Below are 14,720 nucleotides of genomic sequence, written 5' to 3'. Positions count from 1 at the left end.
AAACTACAAGGTGATAATTCAAAGCCTGTGCAGACAAAGGGCTTTTAAACTCAGAGCAACTTCAAGTCATGGGAATTCATTTGCTAAAATTGTTCAGGGAGAACAACCTCTTTTTTTATTTATTTAATTTTTGAGTTTCTAATTTAATTACATCATTTCTCCCTTTCCTCTCTCCAAACTCTCCCACATGCCCCTCCCCACGTTCCTTCAATTCATGGCCTCCTTTTCATCAAGTGTCGCTGAAGAGATCTATGTATATACAGATGTATTCCTATATATAACCTACTTGGTCCATAAAATGCTATCCTTGTATAAGTTCTCAGGACTGACTGTTTAGGAATTGTCCTGCTCTTCTCTGGGGAAAGTCACCTCTTCCACTCCCAAGTTTCCTTCATTACCTCTAGTCTTTTTCTATAGGGTTGAGACCTCAGAGACCTCAGGGACTTAACACCCCCTACCCCTCCACTTCCACCTCTACCCTACCCTCTGCCCTCCATCCACTGTGGCATGGAGAAAAGCCTCTTTACATTAGAAAAGAACCCAGTTACTTAGGGTGAAGCCTTTGAACCATTCTTTTTTTTCTTTTTTTCCTTTTCTTTTTTTTTTTTTTTTGAGACCTTATGCAATTAAGGGAGAGGATTCTGTCTTTTCACTATTTAAGACCAGGTTTCATATGGTCTGGGCTCTGTAGGATGACCTTGAGTTAGTGACCTTCCTACCTCTTCCCAAGTTCAAGAGATAGAGGAGTGCTTTCTTCATTCTTATTTTATGCTCTTGCAGTCATCAGATGAGGACGTCATATGTGACTGGAGGTAAAAGTCAGTGGCTGTCAGTGTGCAGGAGGTGATGAGTGCAGAAGCGGTTCCTGTCTACAGACTCATCATGGTTCTTAAGACTGTCTTCTTTGGTCTAGTGTAACAGAACAGGCCTGGATATGCCCCAACAACTGCTCCCAGGAAGACTAGCTTGAGTGTTTAAGACATCATTAGGACAGCAGAAATGCCATCAAACAACTGTTGCTTTCATTTCAGTAGGAGCAGCAAAACTTCAATATTTGATGTGGGATGAATCAATTATAGACATAGACACACTAGCCTGGCCTTACCCTAGAGCCATCAAGGGTGAAGATAGATGAAAGCCAAAAAGGCAACTGCAGGAATCAGAATCAGTCTCCACCTGTTTTTGTTGTTGTCGTTGTTGATTTTTTTTTGGGGGGGGAGGTTGGTTGTTTTGTTTCATTTTGTTTTTTATTGTAAATGTTTTGTTTTTCAACTAACCCTCTTAAAGAATTGGTACATGGGCACATGATGGCACTTAGAATGACCTTCCCCTGCAATGAGCTGCAAGGATTCCTGGAGCTCCTGAGCAATGATGTTTGAAGTTTGCATCTATTTTCTATCATTTTATCACTTTCGTTGTTCAGAGAGAAAACAACTTTCTTTAGAAAAAAAATTAGAAACTAGAGAGACGGCCCAGCTGTCAAGAGCATTAGCTGCTCTTGCTGGGGACCCAGGTTCAATTCCCAGAACTCACATGGTTGCTCACAGCCATCTATAACTCCAGTTGCAGGTGATCTGACAGCTTCTTTTGACTTCCAAGGTCACTATACACACATGATTCAGACATACATGAAGGCATGCACATAAAATAAAGTAAATATAAATTACAAAATGTTTTATATGTATTTTGTGTTTGTGTATGCATGAGTACAGGCACACATATGACACTGTGCGTGTGTGTAGATCACAGCCAGACTTTTGGGAGTCAGTTCTCTCTCACCATCTGGGTCCTGGGTATCAAGCTCGGGGTATCAGGCTTGGTAGCAAGCACTTTTATTAATTGAGCCATTTTGCTGGCCCTTAAATGTGAAATTTTCGTTTTCCTCTCTTTTAAATAATCAGATATGGATTGGGTCGTGAAATCCTTCTAGTTAAGAGGTGAATGTTATTTCAAAGAGAAAGGTCTAGTAATGGGTTGAGGGTCAACTATAAAGGAAATTGTGAGGGGGAAGAGTTAATTTAGCATAAAGGAAAATAATTAGCAATTTGCTCTCATCTGTTTGCTACTATAGTAGATGCTTATAGCGGGAGCAGCCTAGACAGGATTAGACTGAGATGAGCTGGTAGCCAATGGCCCAGAGTGAACTGAGCTATGATCTGTGAAACAGAAGATCATGAAACTGATAAGACAGGATTATCAAAGTTGAATTTCCTCATTAATATCTTTCCATAACTTCTATTTTCATTCAGTTTAACAAATCGAGAACAGAGATAGTTTTTTTTTTTGTTTGTTTTTAATTAAAAGCAAAAACAGAAAAGGGGGCAGGGAGGAAAACAACTCCTTTCAGGAGGTGAAGCAGTTTCCAAGTTGTTTGTTTTTACGACACATCACCTTTCCTCAACAGTTAAGAGTTTATAGTTGAGCACACACATTTTGAGGTGGCTCTTATTATCCAGGATGTGGTGTTGTCCAGACATGCACCGGAGATGAGCTCAGGGAAGTAGGCTGGACTGATCATGTTGGAGAGACGGGTCAGCAGTTAAGAGCACTGGATGTTCTTCCAGAAGAAATCTGAGTCGAACTTTATGCCCTGGCAAAGCTGAAGCATGCATGGGCAGCCCATATATGATGGTTCTGTTGAACTTGCCCATTTGAGTTTCATAGTCTTAGTTGGTGAGGACGACAGGTCAGGTCTCTTCCTCAAGAGTAGGGACCTGGCTTTAATTCCCAGTACCCATCTGGTGGCTCACAAATGTCTGTAACTCCATTTCCAGGGGATCTGATGCCACTTTCTCCCTCCTTGGGCACCAGGAGGCCGGTCATATGCACATGGTACACAGACATACATTCAGGTAGAACACCCATACACATGATTTTTTTTAATTAAAAAATGTGAAGAATTTTGTCATAGAAATTGTAAACCAAGGACTGGGATGACCTGAGAGTGTCAAAGAGAGAAAAAGAGACAAGAGGCCTTAAAAATCCTCTTTTTAAATGAAATGAGTCTGAGAAGACCCAATGACAAACAGAGGAGACACAACTGCAAAGGAAGGGGTTGGAATGATGTGGGGTTCACTGAAAAGGCCGAGAGTGGGGCGTGGTGAGCTGTCTGGAACACTGCCAGCCTCAGGAAAATGAAACCTGAGACCCAACCTGTCGATCTTTGTAGATAGGATCAGTTTGACCCTAAAGAAAAGATGTTTCAGTTTGGGGACAATAGCCCAGTTGGAGTGTGTTCAAGTGGAAAATAAAAAGATGTTCAAGGAATTGACATGACTATGAATTGAGAAAAGGATAATAGCTAACTTGAGAGGATTTTTTTTTCTTTCAATAAAGACAAGCAGGTGTGGGAGTCGGGAACAGTGGATATATATACAGATGCAAGACCTAGGGAAAGTTTTTTCCCTTAGCAGGAACTGCCTCAGGTCCAGCATATTTGTATATTGATTGGAATGATCTCCAGGGAGATAGGTGTTACCATAAGCAAGTGAGCAGTGTAGAATACAGTGTGTAAGGGAAAGAGGTCACGCAGGTAAGTGTAGGAGGGTCCTACACTGAATAGAAGATGAAATAAAATTCATAAGCACATGTGAAGTCTGTGATAAATTGTGGTAGATTCTTGAATGCTCTCTCCAAACCCACTGTCTTTGCAGAAGAGTGAAAATCCAGGTCATCATCTCAGAGTGAGGAGCTAGGATGACAAATGCATGAGAACACATGTGTAGAATCTTCTGGAATCACTTGTGGGCCATTTGAGGCTAAGAATCATAAAAATGAGCCCAGTGAGCATGGGTGAATATAATTAAATTTGGGGTTTCCAAAGGATGGGGGAAGGGGCAGCAGCAAGAGAGTGGAGAATGATTAGACTGAACATAAGCAATTCTATCAGAAAACATAAGAATCTGGACTAGCTAAGGAGGCTGTAAGCAAAGTACCGTGAAGAGGAGGTAGGAGAACCAGAGGCCAAGACAGCTGAGTCATTGGTAGAGTCAGCTACAAAACAAGAGATCTGGAAATCTAGAGTAGAGAAACGAACTTGGACTTGAAGCTGAAGGATGCTGCGATCACTAGGAAACAAGCAAGCATGACCAATCAAGAGGCAACCTAGGCAGAGTGAAGGGCATTCATAGCTCAAAGGAGGCAGAATGTGAAAGGATCGGGTGTTGAAGTTGGGCACTTGAATGTGAACATCCTTAAGAATTTCTGCAAAATTTTCTACTGTGACCAAGACTAACACCTTAATGGACAGCTAGGAGCACTTCATCCATCTGGAAGAACAGGAATAGACAACACAGTCTGGAGGCAGGGACAAGGAGCATTGGGGGTCCAGCCCCAGAGAAGCCTAAACAATCCAGACAGCATTTCGCAAGCTCTGCTGTGTGTTACCATCACCTGAAGAGCCTTGGTGTCCACGGATTTTCAGTTCCTAGCATGTATTCACAAAATCAGAATGCCAGTGGGTGGGAGCTCAGCCTGGGAAATGTTCTTAAGGTCATGAGATGATTTATTTCAGTGACATCCAAGTCTGAGGGCCGCATGGCACAGAGTCAACCCAACCTATACCATTTGGTGAGAATTAAGGGAGGATGGGTTGATCTTCCTTGGGAGGCTCTTTCCTGAAAGTATCCTTGTGAAAATGGGAACAGGAAATGACAACAGCTCTAAGAACAATAACAAACCAGCTGTGGGAAGCTGGAAATGGGGCCGTTGTTGTGATTAGGAAGTTGATAATCTGAGAGAGTTAGGTATGCTCTAGTTCATGCATGGCCATGGGACTTGGTGCCAGATCCCTGTCTGTATCCTGGGCCTCCTCAGTGGTAAAACGAGGTCAGAATATGTATATTTCAACTGTGGGCAGGATGCAAACAGCCTTGGCAGGGTGCCCCTAGGAAACACAAGTTCCTCCTTGTTAAACACTTTTGTGTCTTCTGCATGGATGAAGCTCTTTCATTATAGCACTTTTGCCCAGTTTTGCATATGTTCATCAATAGCAAGGTCTCTATAATTTAATTTGTTTTATCTAGGTACATGCATGCATAGGAAAACGCTCCTCAATGTATTTCCAAATAAACCCAGTATGACTTGAAAAATATGAACAAAAAATACACTTAATCACTTACCATGGTAAATGTGCCACCTTACCAGTACAGTTGGCTGTATAAAGTCATGGCTGTTCCTCCTCAAGCTGGCATGACCAGCTAGAAACTTCTGTGGGTACTCAACGTTGCCTGACTGTGAGGCTCTGCCTCTTGCTAGTTGGGTGAACATACATTATTCAAAATTTGGAGCATGGTTTCAATTGGCTGTATATACCTCTGATGACATTGTTGTGTTGGAAAACTGTGATGGACTGGGATTCATCTGTGTCCACATTCAGGAGCTCACAGGACAGCAAGCACCATGCCTGTCATGGAAGGACGGGTCAGCATCACTTCTCTCTCATAGAGCCATGGCACGAGCAGGATATGGTGCTATTATTTGTAGCCCCAGCATCTGAGAAGCTAAGGCAGAAGGACCACCATGGGTTTGAGGCCATCACAGCTTGTAGAGAGAGACCTTGTCTCAACAACAGCAAAGTTGACACAGGTTTGCAGAAGATTGTCAATGGTACTTTCCAAGAAGGAAAGGAAGACAATGGGCTGTATGGTTTCCCCCTTTTCCTCTGTGAATCCTTCTAGGCGGTGTTGAGATAACATAGGTGCCAAATGCATAAACCAGTTTCTGGCCCACAGTGAGTGTTAGCCTTCAGTAAGTGGTTGTCACTAACCATCATCAACAGCCACTTGAATTGGAGTTGTTTGCGGTTTTACAAATCAGTGACATGCCTGGAAGAATTAGGGAAAAAAAATGTGCAAGAAATATAAGCATTACTCATGCTGCATGATTTTGACAGTTTTCCTGATACTGTTTATGTGAGATTGAAAGGTCACAAGGACACATTTCATTTCCTCTGATAAAGGCAGGAAGTTGACAAAAAGGACCAGATGGCTCATTCCTTGGGTCCTTGGTTACTGGAGACAGGAACATCACTAGGACAAAAACCTACCTAGGAAATGCTCCTCTTTTCATCCTTTTTATACCACAATGACGCATCGTCCCTCCTTATAATTTGCTGACTGGGACGCTGCTGAAGGTGAGTCATGGAGAAGCATCTTGCTGATTCTACAATGACCTTCAATAGTGACACACTGCAATACTCCAAGACGACCATGGCTCTAGGGGAAAAACAGGCTTTCCAAAAATATCTTTAATAGCAGTCTTTCTTCAGGCCCTTACAATTTGATTTTTCTGATTATTGTATAATAAACATATATAAATCCAATTTGAAAAATTTCAAGTCTTGTAAACTGGCCAGAAACTTTCAGGTCAGCTAATAATAACGGGACTAAGCAGTTTCTTGGCTCCTTTCTTTAAGACTTAACATCTTTCCCCCGGCTGCAAGTTAAACAAGCTTCCCAGGGTTTAAAGAGCTGATTGCTGGTGTGCTCATTGACACAGTGGTCTGCTTTCCAGGAGATGGCTAAATATATTACTTTTCTCAGAATTACAAGCCATATCCCAGTCTGCCGTAATTGTGGGAGTGGGAGACATTTTCATCATCAGAAACTGATAATGCTCCACGATGAAGGCCTTGTCCTATCACGTTGTTAAAGGGTCAATGACAAGATGGTGGTCACTGTTGACGTGGCTTTGAAGGCCTAATAACATCATGGTTTCCATTGAGCATCTGTTTTTTTGTAGAACTGACCAAAGCTAAGGTCATCTGGGAAGAGGGAACTTCAGTTGAGAAAGTGCCCCCTCCATCAGAAGGGCCTGCAGGGAAGTCTGTGGAAATATTATCTTGATTAATTATCATGTGGGAGGGCTCAGCCCACTGTGGGTGGTGCCACCTCTTCAATGTGGTTCTGAGTTGTATTTAAAAAAAAAATGCAGGCAGATCAGGGCATAGGGATCAAACCAGCAACTCTCTTTCCTCCATGGTTCTTTTCTCTATTCCTGCTTGAGTTCCCGCCCTGACTTTCCCCAGCATTCTAGGCTGTGATCAGGACCTGTAGGCCAATACATCCTTTCTTTCCTAAGTTGCTCGTGGCAAGTGTTTTATCACAGCAAACAAGCTAGGATACCACTTTCACTAGGCCTTATAAACCTTTTAGAATCTTGTATTAGACAATCATGTGGAAAAGAGAAATTTAAATTATGCCTTCACTTGTTTGCATGTGTGCTGTACGTGTGTGTTCATGTGTACATGTAATGTGTATGTATATAGTATGTGTGCACAAGTGTCTGTGTATGTGGTGCATATAGTGTATGTGATTCCTATGTGGATATTCATGCCTATATTTGTCTCTTTGTGTGTCTGTGTGCATATAGTGTGTGTGCATATAGTATGTGTGCATATAGTGTGTGTGTGTACATGTCTGTTTATGTGTCTGTGGTGCATATAGTGTATGTACATGCCTGTGTGGATGTTCATGCCTGTATGCATCTCTGTGTGTATGCATATAGTGTATGTGTGTGTGTACATATAGTGTGTATGTGGATTCCTGCGTATGTGTGTGGATGCATATAGTGTGTGTGTGTGTGTGTGTGTGTGTGTGTGTGTGTGTGTGTATGTGTGTGTGTGCGCTTAGAGGCCAGAGGTTAAGACTGGGCATTTTTCTCAAACATTTGCTACCTTACATTTTAGAGAGTCTCTAATAGAACCTGAAATTCTCTAATTCTGATGGAGAGACTGAACAGTGAACTTCAGAGATGGGGCTGTCTCTCCTCCCACCCTCGGCACTGGGAGTACAGGTCCCTTCTACCACACATAGATTTTATGAAGGTTTGGGGATCTGAAATCCAGTCCTCATGTTACTTGGCAAGCGGTTTATCACCTGAGTTGTCTCACAGGCTCTTCACTTGGTTTTTGTAAGAACAATGCATTGCATCCCTTTTCCTTTTCCATTTTGCAATTCCTGTGATTTCTTACTTATTACTGGTATGAAATTTGCCAAGTTATCTTAGGTCTTTTTGGAAAAATTCTGTAGGCCGGATGCCCAGACTATTATTTGTTTAAAAGATATCTATGCTCCTCACCCAGTTTAGGACTCATGGGACTAACCAACTGGAACAAGACAGGTGCCTTGACAGCCCATTTGATTCGTTTATGTGATATTAAATTACCTCCTACTCACACTATTCTTTATCAAGAAGTAAAAACTGAAGTAGAAAACAGATCTTGCTCCAGTGGGTGGGTCCTAATTCAGTCCTGGATGGCCCTAAATGGGAGACTGTCTTGATCCCTTGCACACCACAGGTTGGCTCATTAGAACTGTGTCTAAGGATGAAGAGCAGAATGCGGGCACATTACCCATTGCCCATGGAGGAGAAGGTAAGAGAGCAAGGTTGATGGGGAAAATATCAAGCTTCAGTTTCATCTTGGTTTGCTTTCTACTGCTGTGATAAACACCACAACTCAAAGCAACTTTGTGAAGAAAGGGTTCATTTATTTGTCTTTGGCTTAGACTTTATCATGAGGGGAAACCAGGGCAGGAACTAAAGACAGGAAGCTGGGGGCATGAACTAAAACAGAAGCCATGGAGAGAAGCTGCTTACTGGCTTGCTCTCAGGCTCATGTGCAGCTAGCTTTCTTCTACCTCCCAGGAAATCTGCACAAGGGTGGAACCATCCAAAGTGGACTGCCTCCCATTTCAGTTATGCAAGAGAACATCCCACAGCTGTCTACAGGCCAATAGGATGGAGGCATTTCCATAGTTGATATTTCTTCTTTCCAGATATGGCCAGATGTGTAACATTGACAGACACTAACCAGCACAGGGCTCAGTAGGTATTTTGACCAACCTTACCAGAAGCTGCCCTACTGACTTTTAACTCACTATGAAGCCAAGAGTGACTTGACCCAAGCCTCCTCCTCAACCATTCCTCTCCCTGTGAGTTCTGTAGTTGATGGCATTCATCAGCACTGGGGATCAAACCTAGGGTTCTTTGCATCTGGACAAGTACTCTGCCCACCAAACTCCATCCTGAGACCCTCATCAAAAGTTTTAAAAAGGAGATAGTACCAGAAACAAGAGAGATAGACCTTTATATTTTCATATCAAACATTTTTTTGGATGGATGCAGGTCAAAAAAATTTGATCTAGGCCAAGATGAATAACTAAAGAGTCCCTTTCTGCCTCCCCTCCTCTCCAGCTCCCCTTCCTCTCTTCTTCTTCCCCTCCCTCCATCCCTTCTTTCCTCCTTTGCTTCCTCTTTGGTGATGACAGCAGGATACAAAACTCCAGACTTGGAAGGTCTGTGAATGGCTTAGTTCATATATTCTGATGTCCCTGGAGAGATTGGTGGGGACAGTGTAGGAATACCCTGATCAGGGCAGAGGGATAGTAGTGCCTTTGTCTACAAGGTCTTCAGTTCTGAGGCTGCTTCCATCACCATGTCTCTACGGAGCTGAGGATCATGTATAGCATCCACCATCCCAGACTGCGGAACACATCTGCAAAGAGAGATTAAAAACTCAAACACATAATATTTCACTTTAACTCTATGCCATCATTCTATGGCCTCCCTCTTGACTTCCAGACAGAACCCCTAAATGAGTTTTCCCAAAAATATAAATTTCAGAGTACATTCTGAAAGTTCCAAAAGACATTTTATTGCCCCCAAAGAACAGTTAAAAATGCAAACATGTTAAAGCATAAGCAATAAATCAAATATATGAAAACCACAAGAAAAAATGTTATAAAAACCATGAACACCACACAGAATGTGTTTAGCATGTACATTGTTGATCCTCCAAAATTCTGATGCTCTTGTAAGGATCCTGGCTCTTGCATGGCCTTTTCCAGATGGGCAGAAATCAGTTCAGAGTCCTCCTTCTCTGCTAGCAGGGGAGATTAGGAGGGAGGGCATTTTATACCTCCCCAAATATAAAATATTAAACTTATTTTAGTAAAAATAGCATATTTGTGTAAAAATATCATGAACTGCAAACATTTCAGTTCTTGACCAATATTTTAAGATGTGTAAAGTTTTCCAATATTTTTGTATCTGACAAAGCCAGCGTGTTTTAACATAAAACAGACAGCACATTCTGGGGAAGATATTCTCCATCTGTTCACAGGAGCGAGGGCCGGGTGTAAAGGACTCTGCCAAAGTAATGGAGGGTTTTGGACATACATCTACCACTGAGCCACATCCCCATCCCTTAGATCAGGTGATTTGGTTCATGTCTGTTGTGATTTTAGTAGAAAATAGTCCCCACAGGCTCGTGTTTTGGATGGTTAGCTCACAACTGGTGGTATTGCTTTGGAAGGCTGTAGAAACTTAGGGCTGCAGCCTTGCTGCAGGAAATGGGACAGCAGAGTGAAGGAAGGCTTTAAGACCATCTAGCCCCACCCCACTTCCTGTCTATCATCCGCTTCCAGACCTGCGTTGTCACAAAGCTGCCGCAGCACCTTCCCCACCATTATGGATTTTATTTCCTTGACCTATGCGTCTAAATAACCGCTCTTTCTCTTAAGTTGTTTCTTGTTGGGTATTTGACCACAGCAATAAGAAAAGCACCAGGTCTCTTTTCTCTCAAGAATGAAAGGAGAAATAGTTAGGATGATAGAATGCAAGAAGGAAACTGCTCCCTTCCTCTCAATGCAGGGGAAGAGAAAACAGGACGACACACACTTCCCCACCACGCCTCCCCTTCTAGTTTCCATAAAAACTCCCCACTTGACAAGACAGAGTACAGAGAAGTGGAGGGAAGAGAGAGGGGATCCAAGGAGCAAGATACAGGAGTACATGAGGAGAAGCCGGGACCCTGAGTAGATCTATGACTTATTGATTATGTTATTCATTGATTGATTAGACACTTACTGAGTATCTACTGTGGTGTCAGATACTGTCGTAAGTTTCTGGGAACAGGAAGATCCGTAGCACCAAGTATCCGGCATAGAAGAGAAGATTGACCATGTACAGAAAGTGAAATTCTCATCTAGGTGGAAGGTTAAATTCCAAATGCATGACACAGATATTTGAAGAAGGCTTCAAGCAGCTGTATTTGAGGAGCTATTTAACCTCCAAACATTTGTTAAAGATAACAGGAAATCCACTTCCAGGAAGAACAGCAGATTTGATCCTGTGAACAGGGGTAAAAAACCAAACCAAACAAACAAAGAACCCTTAGGATATTATATCAAGACCAAAGAGCAAGGAGTAAAGCCGGTGAAATGTCTGGTTAAGGAAGATGTGGTGGAGGTTGTCCTGAGATGGGAAGGTCTGTGTACAGGACAGATGGTGCCTCTGAGAAAGGCACCAGAATGGGAGCACAGAAGGGGAAAGTGTTCGCCATAGACTTGGGCTGTGTCCAGGTTCCCTGAGAGCACATCTGTGGGGAGATCCCATGCAATCCAGAGACCAGAGAGACCTTCTCCTTTCCCCCTGCCAACTTGTCCCCAGATCCCAACCTTTTACCAGTCCTTTTATTTTAATTAGTTATTCTGTCAATTAATTTGTGTATGTGTGATCTAAAAGCAGACAATACGTAGAAAGTGAGCTTGTTTATGGGTGCACTCATCCAGGTGTGGAGGAGAGGGGTGGCCACTAGATGCCTCCTTCCAATGCTTTTCTATTGCTCTTTTTTTTTTTTTGGTTGTCATAGGCTCTCTGACTAAACCCAAAGCTCAAAACTTTGCCCATATTGGCTAACCAGTTAGCTCACAAGCCTACATACATTTATCCAGCACTGTGACCCATTTAGAGGTCTTTTTCATCTGAATTTGTCTTTATTGGGTATTTGTAATTATTTTCTGACAAGAAGTGCTTCTTAAAATGCTAAGCCCTTCTTATGAACTTAAGTGGTACCATTGCTAGGGGAAATGTGGTACTGCCTGCTTGTTCAGCATGGCAGAGCTGCTCACCATCTCTGAGAGCCATGCACAGTGCCCCATTTCTAGGCACACAGCTGGTCCATTTTGCCACCAAGGAAGCCACAGCACATTGCTCACAAACCTCATTCAAATGCTCAGTCTCCTGAAAGAGCCAGAGGTCACACTGGCAGCACAGCCCAGAAAGTCAGCATTTCAAAATGGTGTGGCTTTTTAACTGCTACCACTGAATCAAGACACCTCTCTTAAGGGAGCTGCAGTGTGCCACCAGCAAGCAAAGCCTATTCAGAAAAAAAATGTGGCTAAACTTTGTTGTTGTTGTTGTTGTGTGTGTGTGTGTGTCCAGAGATCCCTTCCAAGTTTTCTCAGGTCTTACATGGATTTAATCCACCATGTTGGGGTGCCAATTGTTGTGAGGAGGCTGCTAGTTTGTTCCTGGCAGCTCAAATCCAAAATAATCACAAAGAAAACATATTATTTAAAACACTGCTTGGCTCATTAGCTCTAGTTTCTTATTGGCTAACTCTTAAATATTAATTTAACCCATCTCCATTAATTTGTGCATCACCACAAGGTCATGGCCTACCAGCAAAGTTTCAGTGTGTCTGTCTCCAGCAGTGACCCCATGGCTTCTCTCCTACTTCTCCTTCTTCCTCCCAGCATTCAGTTTAGTTTTTCCTGCCTAGGTCTGTTCTACCCTATTAGGCCAAGCCAGTTTTCTTTATTCATTAATGGTAACCCCACATCATGCTGGAACTAAGGGCATGAGCTACCACCACAGCCAATCACACTAATTCTTCAAGTCATTCCTAATAAATTGTTGATAATTTTACGGAATGTTTTGCTAAGGTAAGTGTGGAAGATTAATCATGAAAATTATGCCTTTTCTTTCTCTTCCCTTTCACACTCCCTTCCATTCTCGTTCTAGTTTTCCCTGTAAGCTTTCAAGCATTTTATTCCATCATTGTTAATTAACCCAGTAAATTCCTTAATCCTTAGGAAGCAGTTTTACTGCACCTTAGCATGTTTTGTCTGCTGGAAAAGCATGTTAACATGTAGACCTCTGTGGTATGGGGTACGCTGTCAACAACACATTTCCAACTGCTTCCAAGGGCCACAGTTGAAGCAGCTCACCTTTAGGTTGCAATCCAACATGTCACACGTGCCTGACATCACAAACTTCCATCCCTCAGTGTCGGTTGATATGCCATGAGGACTGAAGCAGACAGATCTTTCCGAAGGACGGATCCAGTAACTCTGGTGAGGAAGACTCTCCCTCTAGATGGAATTCAAGCCTCCTTTCTAATGAGAATTTGCACACCATCAGATTGTTCCATATTCCATGAGTTAATTAGTTATATGAGAATCAAGGGAAGAGAGTGATCAACTAGAGACCATTATGTTTTTTTTTTAATACACAGCTTAAGCCCAACACAATTAAAGTGACTTCAATACCTCAATCTCACCAACAGATAGGGCACAACTGCTCACAAAAGAAAAAGCAGAGATCCAGCTGCTCTACCCAACCAGATAAACCCACATCCAGCTTCTCTAGGCTGTAGTCTGGAGAGTCAACCAGACTCTGCTATCCACACTCTCCCTAGTTCACCAGATCTAGTCTGGGTCCCACATTCAGGGTCCTGGTTTAGTTCAGAGATCCTGGCTTATACCACAAGCTTGTTCGTGGAGTGCCCCATGATCTACCCTATGTATCACTAATCCAAAGTTCCTATGCGATTTTTAAAACAAGATTTATGTGTATACATATTTTATCTGTCTGTATGTAGTGCAACATATGTGTGCCTGGTGCCCAAAAAGCTAAGAAGAGGACATTTAAGCTCCTGGGACTGAAGTTAAGGATGATTATGAGCCACCATGTGGATGCTGGGACTGGAGCCTAGGCCCCATGAAAATAACATCAGTGCTCTTCATCCTTGAGCCATCTTTCTGGCCCCATCATTACATTATTTTTAATATTAGTTTGCCACTTGATAGCAGTGAGTAGTATTATGATAGTATAAATTTTATCCTATTTAAAGATAGACTCTCAGCTTTAAAAGGAAGTCTTTAAATTTTAATAAGTGGCAAAATATCTCTCGGTGTTCAAGTTGCTTGTGTTGGCTCTCTATCCCTGTAACAAAATGCCTGAGACAGTTAACTTACAAAGAACCAAGGTCTGTTTTAGCTAAAGGCGTAGGAGGTATTAGTCACGGGGGCGGTGGGGAGGGGGAGGCGCATAGCCTACTGACTTTTGTATTAGTCACTGAGGGGATGACCACATAGCTTACTGATTTTTGTCCTGTGATAATTCAGCACATCATGGTGGGGAACAGTGTGTGGTGGTGGAAAAGGCCTGCCTGTTGGCAGTGGGGAAATGAAAATGGGAGATGGGAAAAGAAAGAAAAGATCTTAATGTTGCCTTGCCATGCATCCTCCAAGGAAGGCCCTAACTTCATTCCTGTAGGCCCTGTCCCTGTAGGTGCAGTGCCTTCCAGTAGTGCTCTAGCGTAATGCGTTTAGCTAGGATACTTAAGGTTAAACATTATTGCTGCCTTTCAATTAAGAAAGCAGCTAACAAACCTTGGGCTTGGTCTCTGAGCTCTGTTCCAATGAAGAAAAAGGACAAGAGTCTTCCAGAGGACTTCAGGAGCAGCCCACGAACAGACGCAGTTACAATGATAAAGCAGCCCCGGTTCCTCACTCCAGAAGATAATTAGACTTGTATACTCTAGCGAATTCTTTCCAGGCCACTTTTAGCCTGGCACTGCTCACACGGCTAACGTTTAGCCTTGAGCATGGACAAGAGCCAATGAAAACGAACCATAACTCATGGACGCAGGG

The 14,720-nt window shown here is 42.6% G+C and overlaps 1 protein-coding gene and 1 long non-coding RNA gene across 2 annotated transcripts in view; one reads left to right on the top strand and one right to left on the bottom strand.

Moving 5' to 3' along the window:
* Slco1b3 (solute carrier organic anion transporter family member 1B3) overlaps positions 1–14,720 on the top strand; it is a 1,042,880-nt gene that overhangs the window by 867,238 nt on the left and 160,922 nt on the right. The gene's annotated exons all lie outside the window — the stretch shown is intronic.
* LOC142855420 (uncharacterized) lies at positions 9,318–14,570 on the bottom strand. Its single transcript, XR_012911508.1, has 4 exons — positions 14,460–14,570; positions 13,014–13,181; positions 10,870–10,987; positions 9,318–9,496 (listed from the first exon to the last, which is right to left on the bottom strand). It is a non-coding gene; the product is annotated as an uncharacterized LOC142855420 (long non-coding RNA).

The sequence above is a fragment of the Microtus pennsylvanicus genome, chromosome 8 (genome assembly GCF_037038515.1).
Source record: "Microtus pennsylvanicus isolate mMicPen1 chromosome 8, mMicPen1.hap1, whole genome shotgun sequence".
NCBI classification, from domain to species: domain Eukaryota; kingdom Metazoa; phylum Chordata; class Mammalia; order Rodentia; family Cricetidae; genus Microtus; species Microtus pennsylvanicus.
The sequence above is the reverse complement of the archived record's forward strand: the minus strand, read 5'-3'. Positions and strand labels throughout refer to the sequence as shown.